Source organism: Macrotis lagotis, chromosome 3, assembly GCF_037893015.1.
Source record: "Macrotis lagotis isolate mMagLag1 chromosome 3, bilby.v1.9.chrom.fasta, whole genome shotgun sequence".
NCBI lineage: Eukaryota > Metazoa > Chordata > Mammalia > Peramelemorphia > Peramelidae > Macrotis > Macrotis lagotis.
This window is the reverse complement of record NC_133660.1, coordinates 27,307,537-27,321,668: the sequence shown is the minus strand read 5'-3', so window position 1 is coordinate 27,321,668 and position 14,132 is coordinate 27,307,537.

The window sequence follows — 14,132 nt, the reverse complement described above, 5'->3', positions numbered from 1 at the left end:
GCAGATAGCTCAAATTCGTTCCTGCTTGTCGCATTGAAGGGATGAACAAGTCCATCAGGGTCAATCATCACCCCCATGAGGAACTATGTTTTTGCTCTTCTCTGTTTCCCACGTACTTAACAATGAGAGACATGTAGTGGTTTTTTTTTTTTTGTTGTTGTCGCTTTTTAAATTTTTATTTATTTAAGGCAATGGGTTTAAGTGACTTGCTCAAGTTTACCCAGATAGGCAATTATTAAATGTCTGAAGTCAAATTTGAACTCAGGTCCTCTTGACTCTAGGGCCTGTACTCTATCCACTATGCCACCTACTGCCCCCAAGAGACACATAATGTTTAATAAATGCTTATGACTGTTCATGATATTTTTGAAGATGGTCTTTATCTTTATCTTCATCATCATCATCATCAACAAACACTAGAAGTAATTACAGTGAAATCCAAGCAAACAAGAATATCCATTTTCACCTCTATTATTTGAACTATAATTCCAATAGATTGAGCTTTGTAACTAAAGAAAGAAAAGAAATGGAAAAAAACAGAGAGAAACAGGAAAATAAAACAATCACTTTTTGCAGATCATATGAAATTCTACTTGGAGAACTATAAAGATTCAAGTAAAATTAATTTTAAAATGAATCATGGTAGAAAATATATTATATAAAATAAAACCACACAAATCAACTTAATTTTTATATATTCCCCCTGAAATGAAGCAAGAAGAAAGAGAAAGCTGAATTCATGCAAAATATTTATGAAATATATATAACATTTAGGAGTCCATCTGCAAAGAAAAACATAAGCGTTATGTGAACAAAACTATATTTTTTTACAGAAATAAAGAAACAGCTTAATAATTAAAGAAATTAATTTCATGTGGTTGGACAACATTAGCATAACAAAAATGACAATGCAACCTAAATAATTTTTTAATTAAATGGCATTGCAGACTATCAAAAAATTACTTTACAGAGGTAGAGCAAATAATAAAAATTCACCCAGCAGAACAAAAAGACAGATATCTCAAGGGAAATAATGAACAATTAGGAGTCAGAAAGAGATCTACATATTAGTATCTCTCAGACTATATTATAGAACAATAATAATGGAAACTATCTGGTACAAGTTTAATTATAGAAAAATTAGTCAGTGGAACATTGTGTCACCTCGAGCTATATTTCCAACATAATTTGCCATCTTCCTTGGTGCTTTTTTTATGGAAGTCCACAAGTAACAAACTTTGGAGTTCTTTGCCAAGGTCTTTGTAAATGTTTCTACATCCTCTGAAGCAGATGTTGGCGCATCCACTGCAGTTGTTTTCCTAGTATTTTTCTGGTAGTCTTTTTGTTTATGTTCACAAAATGAAATGATTATTTTTCTTGAAATAATGTTTATTCTTTCCTTTGCTTATTCAATGAAACCAGTTCCACCAACTCATAGGATCATAGATTTAGAATCAGGAAGGAGCTCAGACTCTTTAAATCCAATCTTCTATTTTACATATGCAGAAATTGAGTCATCTAGAAGTTGTACCTTGTCCATGAGAATTAAGTCATGTATGAGTCATGAATTGACTATTTTTGACTCCATCTCCATTTCCTTAATTTTATCCATTTTGTTAAATATTTCCAATTAGATTTTAATTTGCTTCAACAGCCATTGAGTATTGTGGTCCATTGGCATCTAGGAAACTCTAAAACTAAATTTTCAAGAAAAAGAGCAATTTTAGAGGAAGTTTCCTCATCCAAGAGTTCTTTATAGTATTGAAATCACAGGGTCACTCCCTAACACACAGTTAGTATTTTTTTGGCAAGGCAATGGAGTTAAGTGACTTGCCCAAGGTCACACAGCTAAGTAATTATTAAGTGTCTGAGGCTGGATTTGAACTCCTGTGGTCCTGACTCCAGGGCTGGTACTCTATCCACTGTGCCACCTAGTTAGTATTAGTAAGGGTTAGAACAGAAAAAGTTCCTGAGATTTAATTGGTTTAGGGAACAAAAATCAATTTCATGTGTGTCCTAAAAACTTATTTATCAAAATTTATATGTTCTCTGAAAAGTATGATTTTTAGCATCTTTTATCCTCTTTAAAGCTATCCCACACCATCCCTGTGGAAAAGAAGCAAAATACAGAGGTTCTAAGACCACTTTACAGTCTTCTTTCACCTATACATTTCCATTGCCAAATTATTAATCAATTCTCAGCCAACCTACACATGTTTTGTCTCTCTACTGATAGATGGCTTATTCCCAGACAACCTCTGGGACCAGATTCACAGCCCTTTTGCCTGGTAGAATCTATTAGAATTTATCCCCTTTTAGGACAACTTTCAAGATTTTCAGGATCAGCTTCATTCTACATTGAGGCATACCACATTAGAGGAAGACCTTGTGTGCTTTTACAAAACTTAAAAGAAAGAATGAAGGCTCCCAAGTGTTCAATTTTTTTAAAGTAAACTATTTGTCAAGATAATTGCCTTTCAGGAAGGAAAGGTAAAGAAGATCAGGAAATTTCATGACTCAAGTAGACTTCAAGAAGGAAGGAGTTTTACTCTATGTTTTGCCTTAGGCAGTTAGCTGGGGGGAAATGAGGCATGAAGACAGATAACAAAAAGCAAAATATACCTCAAAGGGGAAAGTGGAGTAAAGAGGGTCACAAAAATAAACCCAGGCTTTGCACATGGTTGGCACTGAAAAAATAAATAATATGCAATGAAGTTAGAAGTGCTTAACTCCCCACTGCCACTGAAGTTAGGAAGGAAAAGCTGCTAGAGTACACTAAGCAAGACAAACAATATCCCAGAACATCTTCGATGTCTCCAATTCCTGTAGGAGCAGGAGTTATCTGAGAGTAAAGTCAGGCTCAATGCTATCACCGATCATAGAAGGATTTCATGACAAAAATGTTAAACTGAGAACATTATTGGAAGAATTAAAATACTGAAATCAATATTTGGGAATTACTCAAGATTCTCTCTACTTCATCTCCCCATAACGAGTGGCATATTTAGATGAGGGTAATCTATGAATGCCAAGGAATATTATTGTATTGATACTGGAATCCATGGGCTAAAACCCATTTATATTAGACTCTCCCAATTAGTGGAGATCGATCATGTCATTCTCCATACCTACATGAAGAACAGAGTTGGTTAGAGCTTGAGAGGGGAGAGATATTAATCTTCTTGCTTTCAAACTTTGAAAAAATTCTGACGGTTGCAGATTCTCTTTAGTCTTTGAAAAGAGAAAAAGATTGGGGAAAAACCAACCCAACTGAGGTGCCAGCTCCTCCATATGTCAACTTTTCCCCAAAGATTTCTCTTTGGAGCTGTTCCTCAATAGAATCTGGAACCACACCTTCTTTCTTGAAACTGGAAGTCTATAGACTGATATCTCTCCTCTCAAACGCTTGACAACTTTGTTCCTCAGGCCGACATGGGGCATGGGATAATCAGCATCTCCTAATGAGAACACCTTAAATGACTTTTAAACCCTGTGTTATTTAAGAAATGGTCAAAATGAGGAGTCCAGAGTAGCATGGGCAAGAAAAAGGAAAGAGAATAAACATTTACATGCTACATACTATGAGGTATACTCTATGATAATATTTTTGTTTTTGTTATTGTTTTAACAAATACTATTTCATTTGATCCCTACAACAAACCTGCAAGGTAAGTTCTATTATTATTATTCCTATATTACAGATGAAGAAAGTGAAGCAAACAGAGGTTAAGTGACTTATCCATGTTCACACTGCTAGGAAGTTTAAGGATGGATTTGAACTCAATTGTGAATTACTTGACTCCAGAGAATTTAAAAGTGTAAGGAAAGTAGGATAGGGTAATTGAACGTTAGAATGAATGGAAAGGAGGGATTTGTTAAAAGGCAACTAGGAAAGGATAAGGTTGCAAGGAGCATTAAATGTCAAACAGATATTTGGTCCTGGAGGCAATAGGGAATCATTAGTTATTTGGGCACAGCCAAGTGATACAGTGGATAGAGTGTTGGATCTGGAGTGAGGAGAATCTGAGTTCAAATCTGGTCTCAAACATTTACTAGCTATGTGATCCTAGGCAAGTTCACTTACCAGTTTCTCATATGTAAAATGAACTGGAGAAGAAAATGGCAAACCCAAATGGGGTCACAGAGAGTTGGACATGAATGAAATAATTCAACAAAAAGATTTTATGGATTGTGTGGGAGTGGTGTAGAAGGTGCTCAAAACTATGCTTTAGGAAAATCCCTTTAGCCACTAGCTGTTGGGTAGATAGGAGGGAGAAAGACTTGAAGAAGTGATGCCAACTAGAAGTACAGATTGTCTTCATGTGAGAGGTGATGAGGGCCTTAAACTTGGGTGTCAACTGTAGAGCAATCTTACAACATTGCTTTGAACAAGAAACAGGAATACTTAGCATGTAGGTAAATTTTAAGAGATTATTTATGCAACATCTAAGTGATTAATTTGATAATTACTCAGTCATTGCATATTTATTTAAAACTCTTGTTAATCTCAAAGGTGCCACACCAAGAAACCATGTTTTAGTTTGGTCTTACCAGGAAAACAGTGGCGGGGTCCCTCAATGAAGGCTATGAAGTCAATATTTTCCTATTTAAATTGTTGAATTAGCTTCTGTATTTCAGCCTTGGATAAATCTGTTCTGGTTATGATGATTATTCCTATGGTTTTGAGGCTAAGCATGATTATAGACAACTGTGGGTCCAGAAAAGTAATTTTATTTTAAAAGAAACCCATATTCAGAATAGTTCTTTGATAGACCCCACTATTAGATGTTTTACAGATACTTTTTGAAAATGCTATTATGACATGTGTGGCTCATCAAATTGTATGTGGCAAAGTTGTGCATGGAAATGCTTAGTTTACATCTCATCCAAAGATCCAGATTTTTAACTCTTTCTGGTAAAATAAATAATTGTTACTTTTTATCCTTCCCTTCTCCCTCCTACCTGGCTTTTCCCAAGTCCCTGTTTTCAAAGTAAATTAATTTAACCACATATTCTTATTTTTTTCCCAATCATGAATAGTCTTCAGTCCTTTCTAATTCTTTGTGACCCCATTTGGGGTTTGCTTGGAAACAATACAGAAATTTTCCTCATTTTATAGAAGAGGTACTGAGGTAAAAAGGGTTAAGTGACTTGCCCAGGTTCACACAGTTCTTAATGTGTCTGAATGTTGATTTGAACTCATGAAGAGTTCTTTCCACTGTTCCACTTAGCTACCTCCACGAATAACAACACAAATAAGAATTTTTTTCAATCATGACAGACTTGGGTCTTCAGAATTATTTCCATAAGGAAAATTCTTCCCTGTCTCTTCAATAAGCTTATGAATATTCTACAGGCTACAATATTGTCAGGCTTAACCAGAATTGACCTAGAATGCAGCAACATTCTTGCTTATACCTAACACAAGGCAAGCTTTTAGATCCCTCCTAGGATAAATCCTCACAACAGACAGTGCTGTTGAGGGCTATGCTGAAAACTGGAAGATGCAAATTAAAACAATTCTGAAATTCTCCTACATACCTGTCAGATTGACTAATAAAAAAAAAAGGAAAATGATGAATGTTGAAGGGGATGTGGGAAAACTGGAACACTAATACATTATTGTTAGGAAAGGGAACTGATCTAACCATGCTGGAAAGCAATTTGGAACTATGCTCTAAGAGCCATAAAACTGTGCATACCCATTGATCCAGGTCCCTGGGTCTATGTCCTGACATTCAAAAAAAGGGAAAAGGATCTATTTTTAAAAATATATTTATAAAAGTTCCTTTTGGGGTGGTTAAGAATTAGAAATCAAAGGGATGTTCATAAACTGGGGAATGGTTTAGCAACCCATGGTATATAATTTGATATAATATTAATGTGTTATAAGAAATGACAAGCCAGAAGATTTCAGAAAAAAAGTTTGTAAAGACTACATGAACTGATGCAAAGTGAAATAGACAGAACCAGGAGGACATTGTGCATATTATGTATGCCTAAGCTATTCTCATCAACACAATGATCCAAGACAATCTCAAAGAACGTGTGCTGAAGCATACTATCCACCTGCAAAGAAAGAACAGATATTATTTGAATATAGACTGAGGCATGCCATTTCTCTCTCTCTGTCTGTCTCTCTTTCTCTCTCTCTCTCTTCTTTCTTTCTTTCTTTCTTTCTTTCTTTCTTTCTTTCTTTCTTTCTTTCTTTCTTTCTTTCTTTCTTTCTTTCTTTCTTTCTTTCCTTCTTTCTTTCTTTCTTTCCTTCTTTCTTTCTTTGTCTCTTTTTAAGAATCTTCTCATACTAAATGACTAAGATGGGAATATTTTACATCATTGCACGTGCCTAACCTATATCTGACTGCTTACTGTCTCATCAAGATTCCAGGGAAGGGAGGAAGAGAATGAAGGATAGAATTTGAAACTTAAAACTGAAAAATATCAAATGTTAAAAATTGTTTTAACATGTAATTGGGGAAAATGAAATTTATGCATATATATTATTTTTATAACTATAACCCAAAATCTATTTTTTGATTTTGCTTCATTTTTGTTTATTTGAGAACTGTTGGTCTGACATATAGAGCTCAGTCCCATGCCTCTTAAGTTATAAAGGAATAAAATAAGAAGCATGTTAGACAATAACTTAAAGAAGGGCAAAATAGCAAAGCAAATGGACTAGAGAGATGATGAAAATAGCCTGAGGATTAGGGGTATAACAGTTTTAACCTGTTTGAAGAAATCTATTTTTATGATGATTTTTAGCATTCATTTTTCAATTTGAAATACAAAATGTATTTCTCCTGATGTCTCTCCCTCAATCATTTAGAAAACAGTCAATACTATATCAACATTTTATATGTAAGGTCTTACAAAACATATTTCCATATTAGCCAATTGCAAAAATAAACTTAAAGAAAATCCAAGAAAAACAAAGAAAGTTCAGGAGTTGGGTGGATGTCTTCTTCGATCTGCACTTAGAGTTCAACATTTTTCTCTCTGGAGGTGGATAGTAGTTTTCATTAGGGGATCTTTGGAATCATCTCGAATCATTGTTTTGATCAGAGTAGCTAAGACTTTCACAGTTGATCATCCTCCTAAGATTGCTGTTACTGTTCGAAATGATCTCCTGGTTCAGCTCACTCCACTCTGTATCAGTTCTCATATATCTTTTCAGTTTTTTTCTGAGAGCATCCTGCTCATTTCTTATCACATAATAGTATTCCATAATAATCATATACTGTAATTTGCCTACCTGTCCTCAGATTGATAGATATCCTCTCAATTTCCAATTATTTGCCAACACAAAAAACTTCTATAAATATTTTTATTCCCTTTGATCTCTTAAAAACATTTAGACATTTTTTCCCCAAAGAATTGACTGTTAAACATTTACCAGTACTCCACTGCTCAAGATTTTGTGGTTGCTATGAATCAGAGGAATATGTTGTTATACTGGAAGGAGGCAGGGGAGACTGCCCCAAATGCTTCAAATTCTTATGCTAAGAGGAAAGAGAGATGTTAATTCAGCACTTTTGTGGCCCTCAAAGACCACCATTGGGATGTATGGGGTATTCAAGGAGGACTAGCTTATCTGATGTGAGGGCTTGCCAGGTCATTTTCAGGGCTGCTCATCCACCTTTGGTGTTCATCTGGCACTCATCTCCTACTTATGGCTATGAAACAATTTATACAACATGCAGAGTGGACATGCCCTGGTAAAATCACATTGGCAAATGGGTTAAACCAGGCTAAGGGTAACTGACAGGCCTCGCACCTATTGTTGAGTTAAAGGGTTCCAAGCACATGAAGACTTCCCCTGATCAAATGGATATATGAGAACAATTTGTTCCAATGGCCATGAATTCAACTGAAGCAGGCACTGTGCATTGGTTAGAACTTAGCTGTACATCAAACATGCCAAAGTCATCCTTTGCATCCCAGGCCATTACCAATCATCTTGACTGTTATCTTGTCAGTGAGCTCTGATAATTCTGGAAGAGAGAATGAGGCTAACGACTTGTGCAATCTGCCTAACTTAAATCCAATTCACATATAAGTCAAGATATTGAACCATGATGTCATCCATCCTCTTTGAAAATAAAAGACAAGCAACACTGCTGTCCTTATAGGGGAAGTAATAACAAGAGAAAAAGCCAGAAGTGAGCTTGAAGAATGGCTGAGTTAACTGGTTCATTTTCCTGAGAACCCCAACAGTGACATTTCTATCCTATTGGCTCTCAACATGTTTTGGTTCTACAATATATGCCATTCTAAATGTCTTATTTTTTTAACCGCCTCAAGAACTGAATAGGAACTGATTCTCAAAGATTTCATTGTGTGATTATATATGTCCTTAGGGAAGAGGGAAAAGTAGCTTAGTCAGAGGTATTGTCAGTTATATGCACAAAGAGAAGAAAAGTCTTGTTAAATTGCTGAACACTAGTTGGGAGCTCAAATGAATAAATGAAGATGTATTGAAATTATACTATGATGAAACCTGAATTCCACCGAAAAAATGAATCATTTTGTGGCAAGATTGGCCTGTACTCTGGACTACTTAGTGCTGCTGTGTTTGTGAAGGGAGACAACTGAGGATTGAGGAAATATTGAGGAGGTATGCCTATTTGCTTAAAGGACTTGCTTTAATTCATCCATATACTCTTGGGAGGCTCATGTGGACAGAAGAGGAAAAGGAAGAGGAAGACAGATGACAGCACAGAAAAAGAAGTGGAAAATAGAGGAGGAAAGAGAAGAAGAGAGGAAGAAACTTTGTTTTTTGTTTGTTTGTTTCTTTTAGTTTTTGCAAGGCAACAGGGTTAAGTGGCTCGCCCAAGGCCACACAACTAGGTCATTATAAAGTGTCTGAGGCCAAATTTGAACTCAGGTACTTGTGACTGCAGGGCCAGTGCTCTATCCACTTAGCCCCTAGCTGCCCCAGGAAGAAACTTTGAATGGAAGATTGGAGACCTGTAAGTTGTAGACATAATGTATTCATTCTTTCACTATCTTTCTGTTTTTCTGTCTCTGACTCTTTCTGTCCCTCTGTTTTTCTTTCTCTATCACTATATGACTCTCTCTGTTTCTGTTTCTTTTTTAATTTTATCACAGTTAAATAATTTATTTAGTCTTATTTCTTCATGCTATATTCTAACCAAAAGATTTTCTGGTTATTATTTTGTTTGCATGAATGGGTTAACTCTCTATTTACTATTTTTGATAGTCTTTGTATAAGCAGGATTTAGTGTGAAGTGGCTAAACTAACTAGTTTAAGCCACAGCAAATTTGGAACCTTAGTTCATTAATTTATGAAATCTATAACTATATTCAGAAACACTTATCTTGCTTTTCTGACCAGTGAACCTAGGTAAAACCTGAACCTGGAGAAAGTGGTCTTAAGTGATGGGAGGAGATTTGGTAAGTGGAGCTGGAGGGGAAAAAAAAAACCTTCTGAAGCAATTCCTCTTTTCACTCTGCTTTCTTTAGCAAAGAAAATCCTACTCCACCCCACTTCCTCAGTGGCAAAATGGAGGATGATCACCAAGAAAAATATCCCACCCAAAAGGATGCATGAAGGGAAGAGTTAGGAAAAAGTGAGGAAAATTGTTTTTTCCTCTTCAGTCATATAAAATTTACCCTTCGCCTTCCCATTCTATACCTAACTGTAATTTTTTTCTGATCAAATACAAATTTCTATAAATTCCAGTATGCTCAATACTTATCCAGGAGATAATTCATATGATCATAAGTTTAAGACTGGAAGAGACTTTTACATTTTTTAAAATGTATTTACTTTCCCTAACTACATGCAACAATCATTTATTTTGGCCAGGATTTGAGTTTCACATTTTTCTCCCTCCCTCCTTTCCTCCACCATCCTGACAGAAAGCAGTCTAATAGAGGTTATAAATGTATAACCAGGCTAAACATAGATCCATATTAATCATGTTGTGAAAGAAGAAATGGAAAAATTAGAGAGAAAAAATAATACCAAAGACAACTTTTAAAAACTGAAGGTCATAAGTTTTGAACTGCATTTAAACTCCATAGTTCCTTTTCTGGCTATGGATGGTATTTGTACTCTATTCTTTTAGAATTGTCTTTGATTATTGTATTGCTGAAATGAACAAGTCAATAATGGTTGATCATCACCCAATGCTGTTGTCTGTGCTCTTCTGGTTCTGCTCACTTCACTCAGCATCAGTTCATGCAAGTTACTTCAGGCTATTCTGAAGTCCTCTCTCCTTATTTCATATAGAACAATCACAATCAAATTTCACAATTTGTTTAGTCTTCCCCAATTGCTGGGCATCCCATCAATTTCTAATTCTTTGCAATTTGAAAAGAACTGCTAGAAATGTGGGTTTTTTTACTCATTTTTGTGATCTTTTGGGATACAAAACTAATGGTTGTTGTAGCAATGCACAATTTTATTGCCCCTTGGGCTTACTTCCAAATTGCTCTCCGCAAACATTGGATCAATTCACAACTCCGTCAACAATGTATTAATGTCCCAGTTTGGAAGAGACTTTTGAAAACAATAACAATGATCCCCTTATTTTGTGTGAGAAAACAGTTTCAAAGAAGTTAAATGATTTATCCAGAGTTACATTTCTACTTAATTTCTGTGGTAGGGCTCAGGGCCAGGTCTTTCAGATTTCAAGTCCAGTATTTCTTCTTTCAGAATGTGAGTTCCTTGAAAGTACGGAATAAGTTCCCTCCGATTCCGTATTTATAGCAGCCCTGTTTGTGGTGGCAAAGAATTGGAAATCCAGCAAATGTCCTTCAATTGGGGAATGGCTTAGCAAACTGTGGTATATGCATGTCATGGAACACTATTGTTCTATTAGAAACCAGGAGGGATTGGAATTCAGGGAAGCCTTGGAGGGATTTGCATGAACTGATGCTGAGTGAGATGAGCAGAACCAGAAAAACACTGTACACCCTAACAGCAACATGGGGGTGATGTGCAACCTTGAAGGACTTACTCATTCCATCAGTGCAACAATCGGGAACAATTTTGGGCTGTCTGCAAAGGAGAGTGCCATCTGTATCCAGATAAGGAGCTGTGGAGTTTGAACAAAGTTCAAGGACTATTCCCTTTAATTTAGGAAAAAAAAACCAGATATCATTGTCTGATCTTGTTACCTCTTAGACTTCTCTTCTCTTCTCTAAGGATATGATTTCTCTCTCATCACAACCAATTTGGATCAAGGTACAGCATGGAAACAAAGTAAAGACTGACAGATTGCTATCCATGGGGTTGGGGGAGGGAAGTAAGATTGAGGAGAAAATTGTAAAACTCAATATCTTTAATAAAAATAAATTTAAAAAAAGAAAGTAGGGAATATTTTATTCTGTAATGCTTCTCTCTCTCTCCCTCTCTCTCTCTCTCTCTCTCTCTCTGTGTGTGTGTGTGTGTGTGTGTGTGTGTGTGTGTGTGTATGTGTGTAATCCTGAGTGTTTAGAATAGCTCCTGGATCAGAGCAAGTGTCTGATAAAGAGATAGCTAGGTCATACATTAGATAGAAAGCTGAATCTGGAATGAGGAAGATATGAGTTCAAATCTAGCCTTAAACACTTACTTATGTGCCCCTGAGCAAGTCACATTTATTTGCCTCAGTTTCTTTAATTGTAAAATGGATATAATAAAAGCACCTACCTTCTAAGATTGCTGTGAGGATCAAATAAGAAGATATCTCTAAAGCACTTAGCATAGTGCCTGTAGTACCATAAGAGGTACAGTAAATGCTTATTCTCTTCCCTCCCCTCTTCCTTATAAATATGTATTGATTTGGTTTGACTTGTCTTGACTATACTCCATCAGGATACCTCAATAATATATTATCATAAAACTCAATTTCACTATGAATTCTTAGATATGTGGAGATGAGAATATAGGGGTAGGCATTGACTAATTTTCTTATAAAAAATAAACCATTTCCTAACAATGGGAAACACCAAATTTTAAATGATCCCTTCCCCTTAAGGATATGGAAGTGAGATTTAAAGTCCATTGGACCCAATTAAGAAGACACTTAACCTTTCACTGATTCCCTGCCAATTTTGTTCCATCCTGCCTTCCAAGTCACACATTACTTTGCTCATGTGCGCCATGAGCAAAGAGTGGGTAGATTTAAAAAAAAATAATAACACAGTTATTTAAAAATTCATTCTATAAATCCAGGGGGAATTTTTGAGCTGTACTATCTGTGAAACAAAATGAAAAGCCTAGAAGGATGAAAGAGGCAGGTAGGGGAGGATAGTGGATAAATTCCTGGAACTGAGTTAAAATTATGATTTAGATACTTTACTAGTTATGTGATTCTCTCAATTTCTCTCACCACTCAGTTTAATTAACTATAAAAAGATGATAATAATACATCACAAGATTGTTGTGAGAGTCAAATGAGATAACACATGTAATATGCTTTGCAAAACTTCAAACTTAAGATTCATATTAGTTATAATTTTTCCCCATAAAGAGAACCCTCTCTAAATATTTGTTGTTCAGTTATTGTAGTTGTGTTCAGCTCTTTAAGACCTCATTTGGGGTTTTCTTGGCAATGACACTAGAGTGGTTTACCATTTCCTCTTCAGTTCATGTTACAGAGGGGAAAAGTGAGGCACACTGATTAAAATGACTTGTTCAGGGTCACACAACAGCTAAGCATCTGAGTCTGGAATTGAATTTAGGTCTTCCTAACTCCAGGACCTGTGCTTTTTCCTAAGTGCCCTTTGCAAAACATACAAACTGATTTCCCTCTTTTTTTTTTCCTAAACAAACATACCGATTTTTTCTAATATATAATTGCTTTTCTTTTGGGTATAAACTGTACTTTCAATTATTGACTAGTATTTGAATGAATTAATTTCTTTTTTTGCAAGGAAAAAGAAACCATTACAGTTATTACATGGCTTTAAAAGGAATTTAATACCACATTTGGTGTACTTTCTTGTCTAGGAGTAATGATAGAGAGAGATGCATTTTACAGAACAAACTGTAAGAACAAAGTGTAAGACTTAGCAGAATCAATAATAGCCTCACTACTCACATCACCTTGAATCTCCAGTGGCTATAGAATGGTAAAATGGAATTCTAAAGAATGATATAGTTCCAATTTGCAGAAAGTCAGAGCTTCTATGGTTTGATGCATTTCCTACTGTTTCTATATGCATTGATAACACTGCAAACATTAGTGGCTTACCACTATTAGAGATTCTCATGACTTGTCTTATACTAAAGCCTAGATATGTAGCTACCTGATATCAGACAGATTGGTAATTATAAGGTGAGATCAAACCAACCTATAGTAAATAGCTAATGATATATACGACACCAGTTTATCAACAGTTATAATACTGTTCCCTGCAGTTACAGATAAGCAATAACAACCTTTAAGTGGGAGATTAAATTTTCCAATTCCAGAGGTCCATCAATATGGAAAAACACAAACAACTCCACTGCAAGTGTCCATCACAAATTTTGCTACTCACAATTGTAAACCTTATTTTTATGATTTTTAAAAATTCCTTTCCCTATTCTATTCTAACCATAGGGCAAAATAGATTTCTTTTGCACCTCTAAGGTCTCACCTTCCCAGGCATTTGTAGATGAGAATCGAATACCTAAGTATTTTTTTCTGTTTTCTTCACTGTTAGCAACGTGTTTGTGTTTTAATCTCACTTGGCTGAACATATGACCTCTCTTTTTGTATGAGCTGAGATTTTATCTTGTTTCAAGAAATAGATGAACTTTGGTTCTTTTATTTATTTTTAAACTTTTTTTCCTTCTGATGTGAATAGGATAGACAATGAGGATTTGTATATAAAATCTTGAACACATTATGTGCAACTTTTTTTTTATTATAAGCATGTAACATATTTAACATGGAAGAATTCACACTATTCCATGATTGTCCCCTTTCCTCTCATTTCTATAATTTAAATGGTTCATTGATACTCCTTTTTATTGTTCCTCCCCAAAATACTTTTCCCTATGCAAATAAATTTTCTCCCTTGTAACACAGAAATTTAGTCAAACAAAGGAAGTTTTATGCATATATATATATATGTATGTATGTATTGTCTGAGAATATGTGACTCATTCTACACAACCTTTCTGCTAAGTT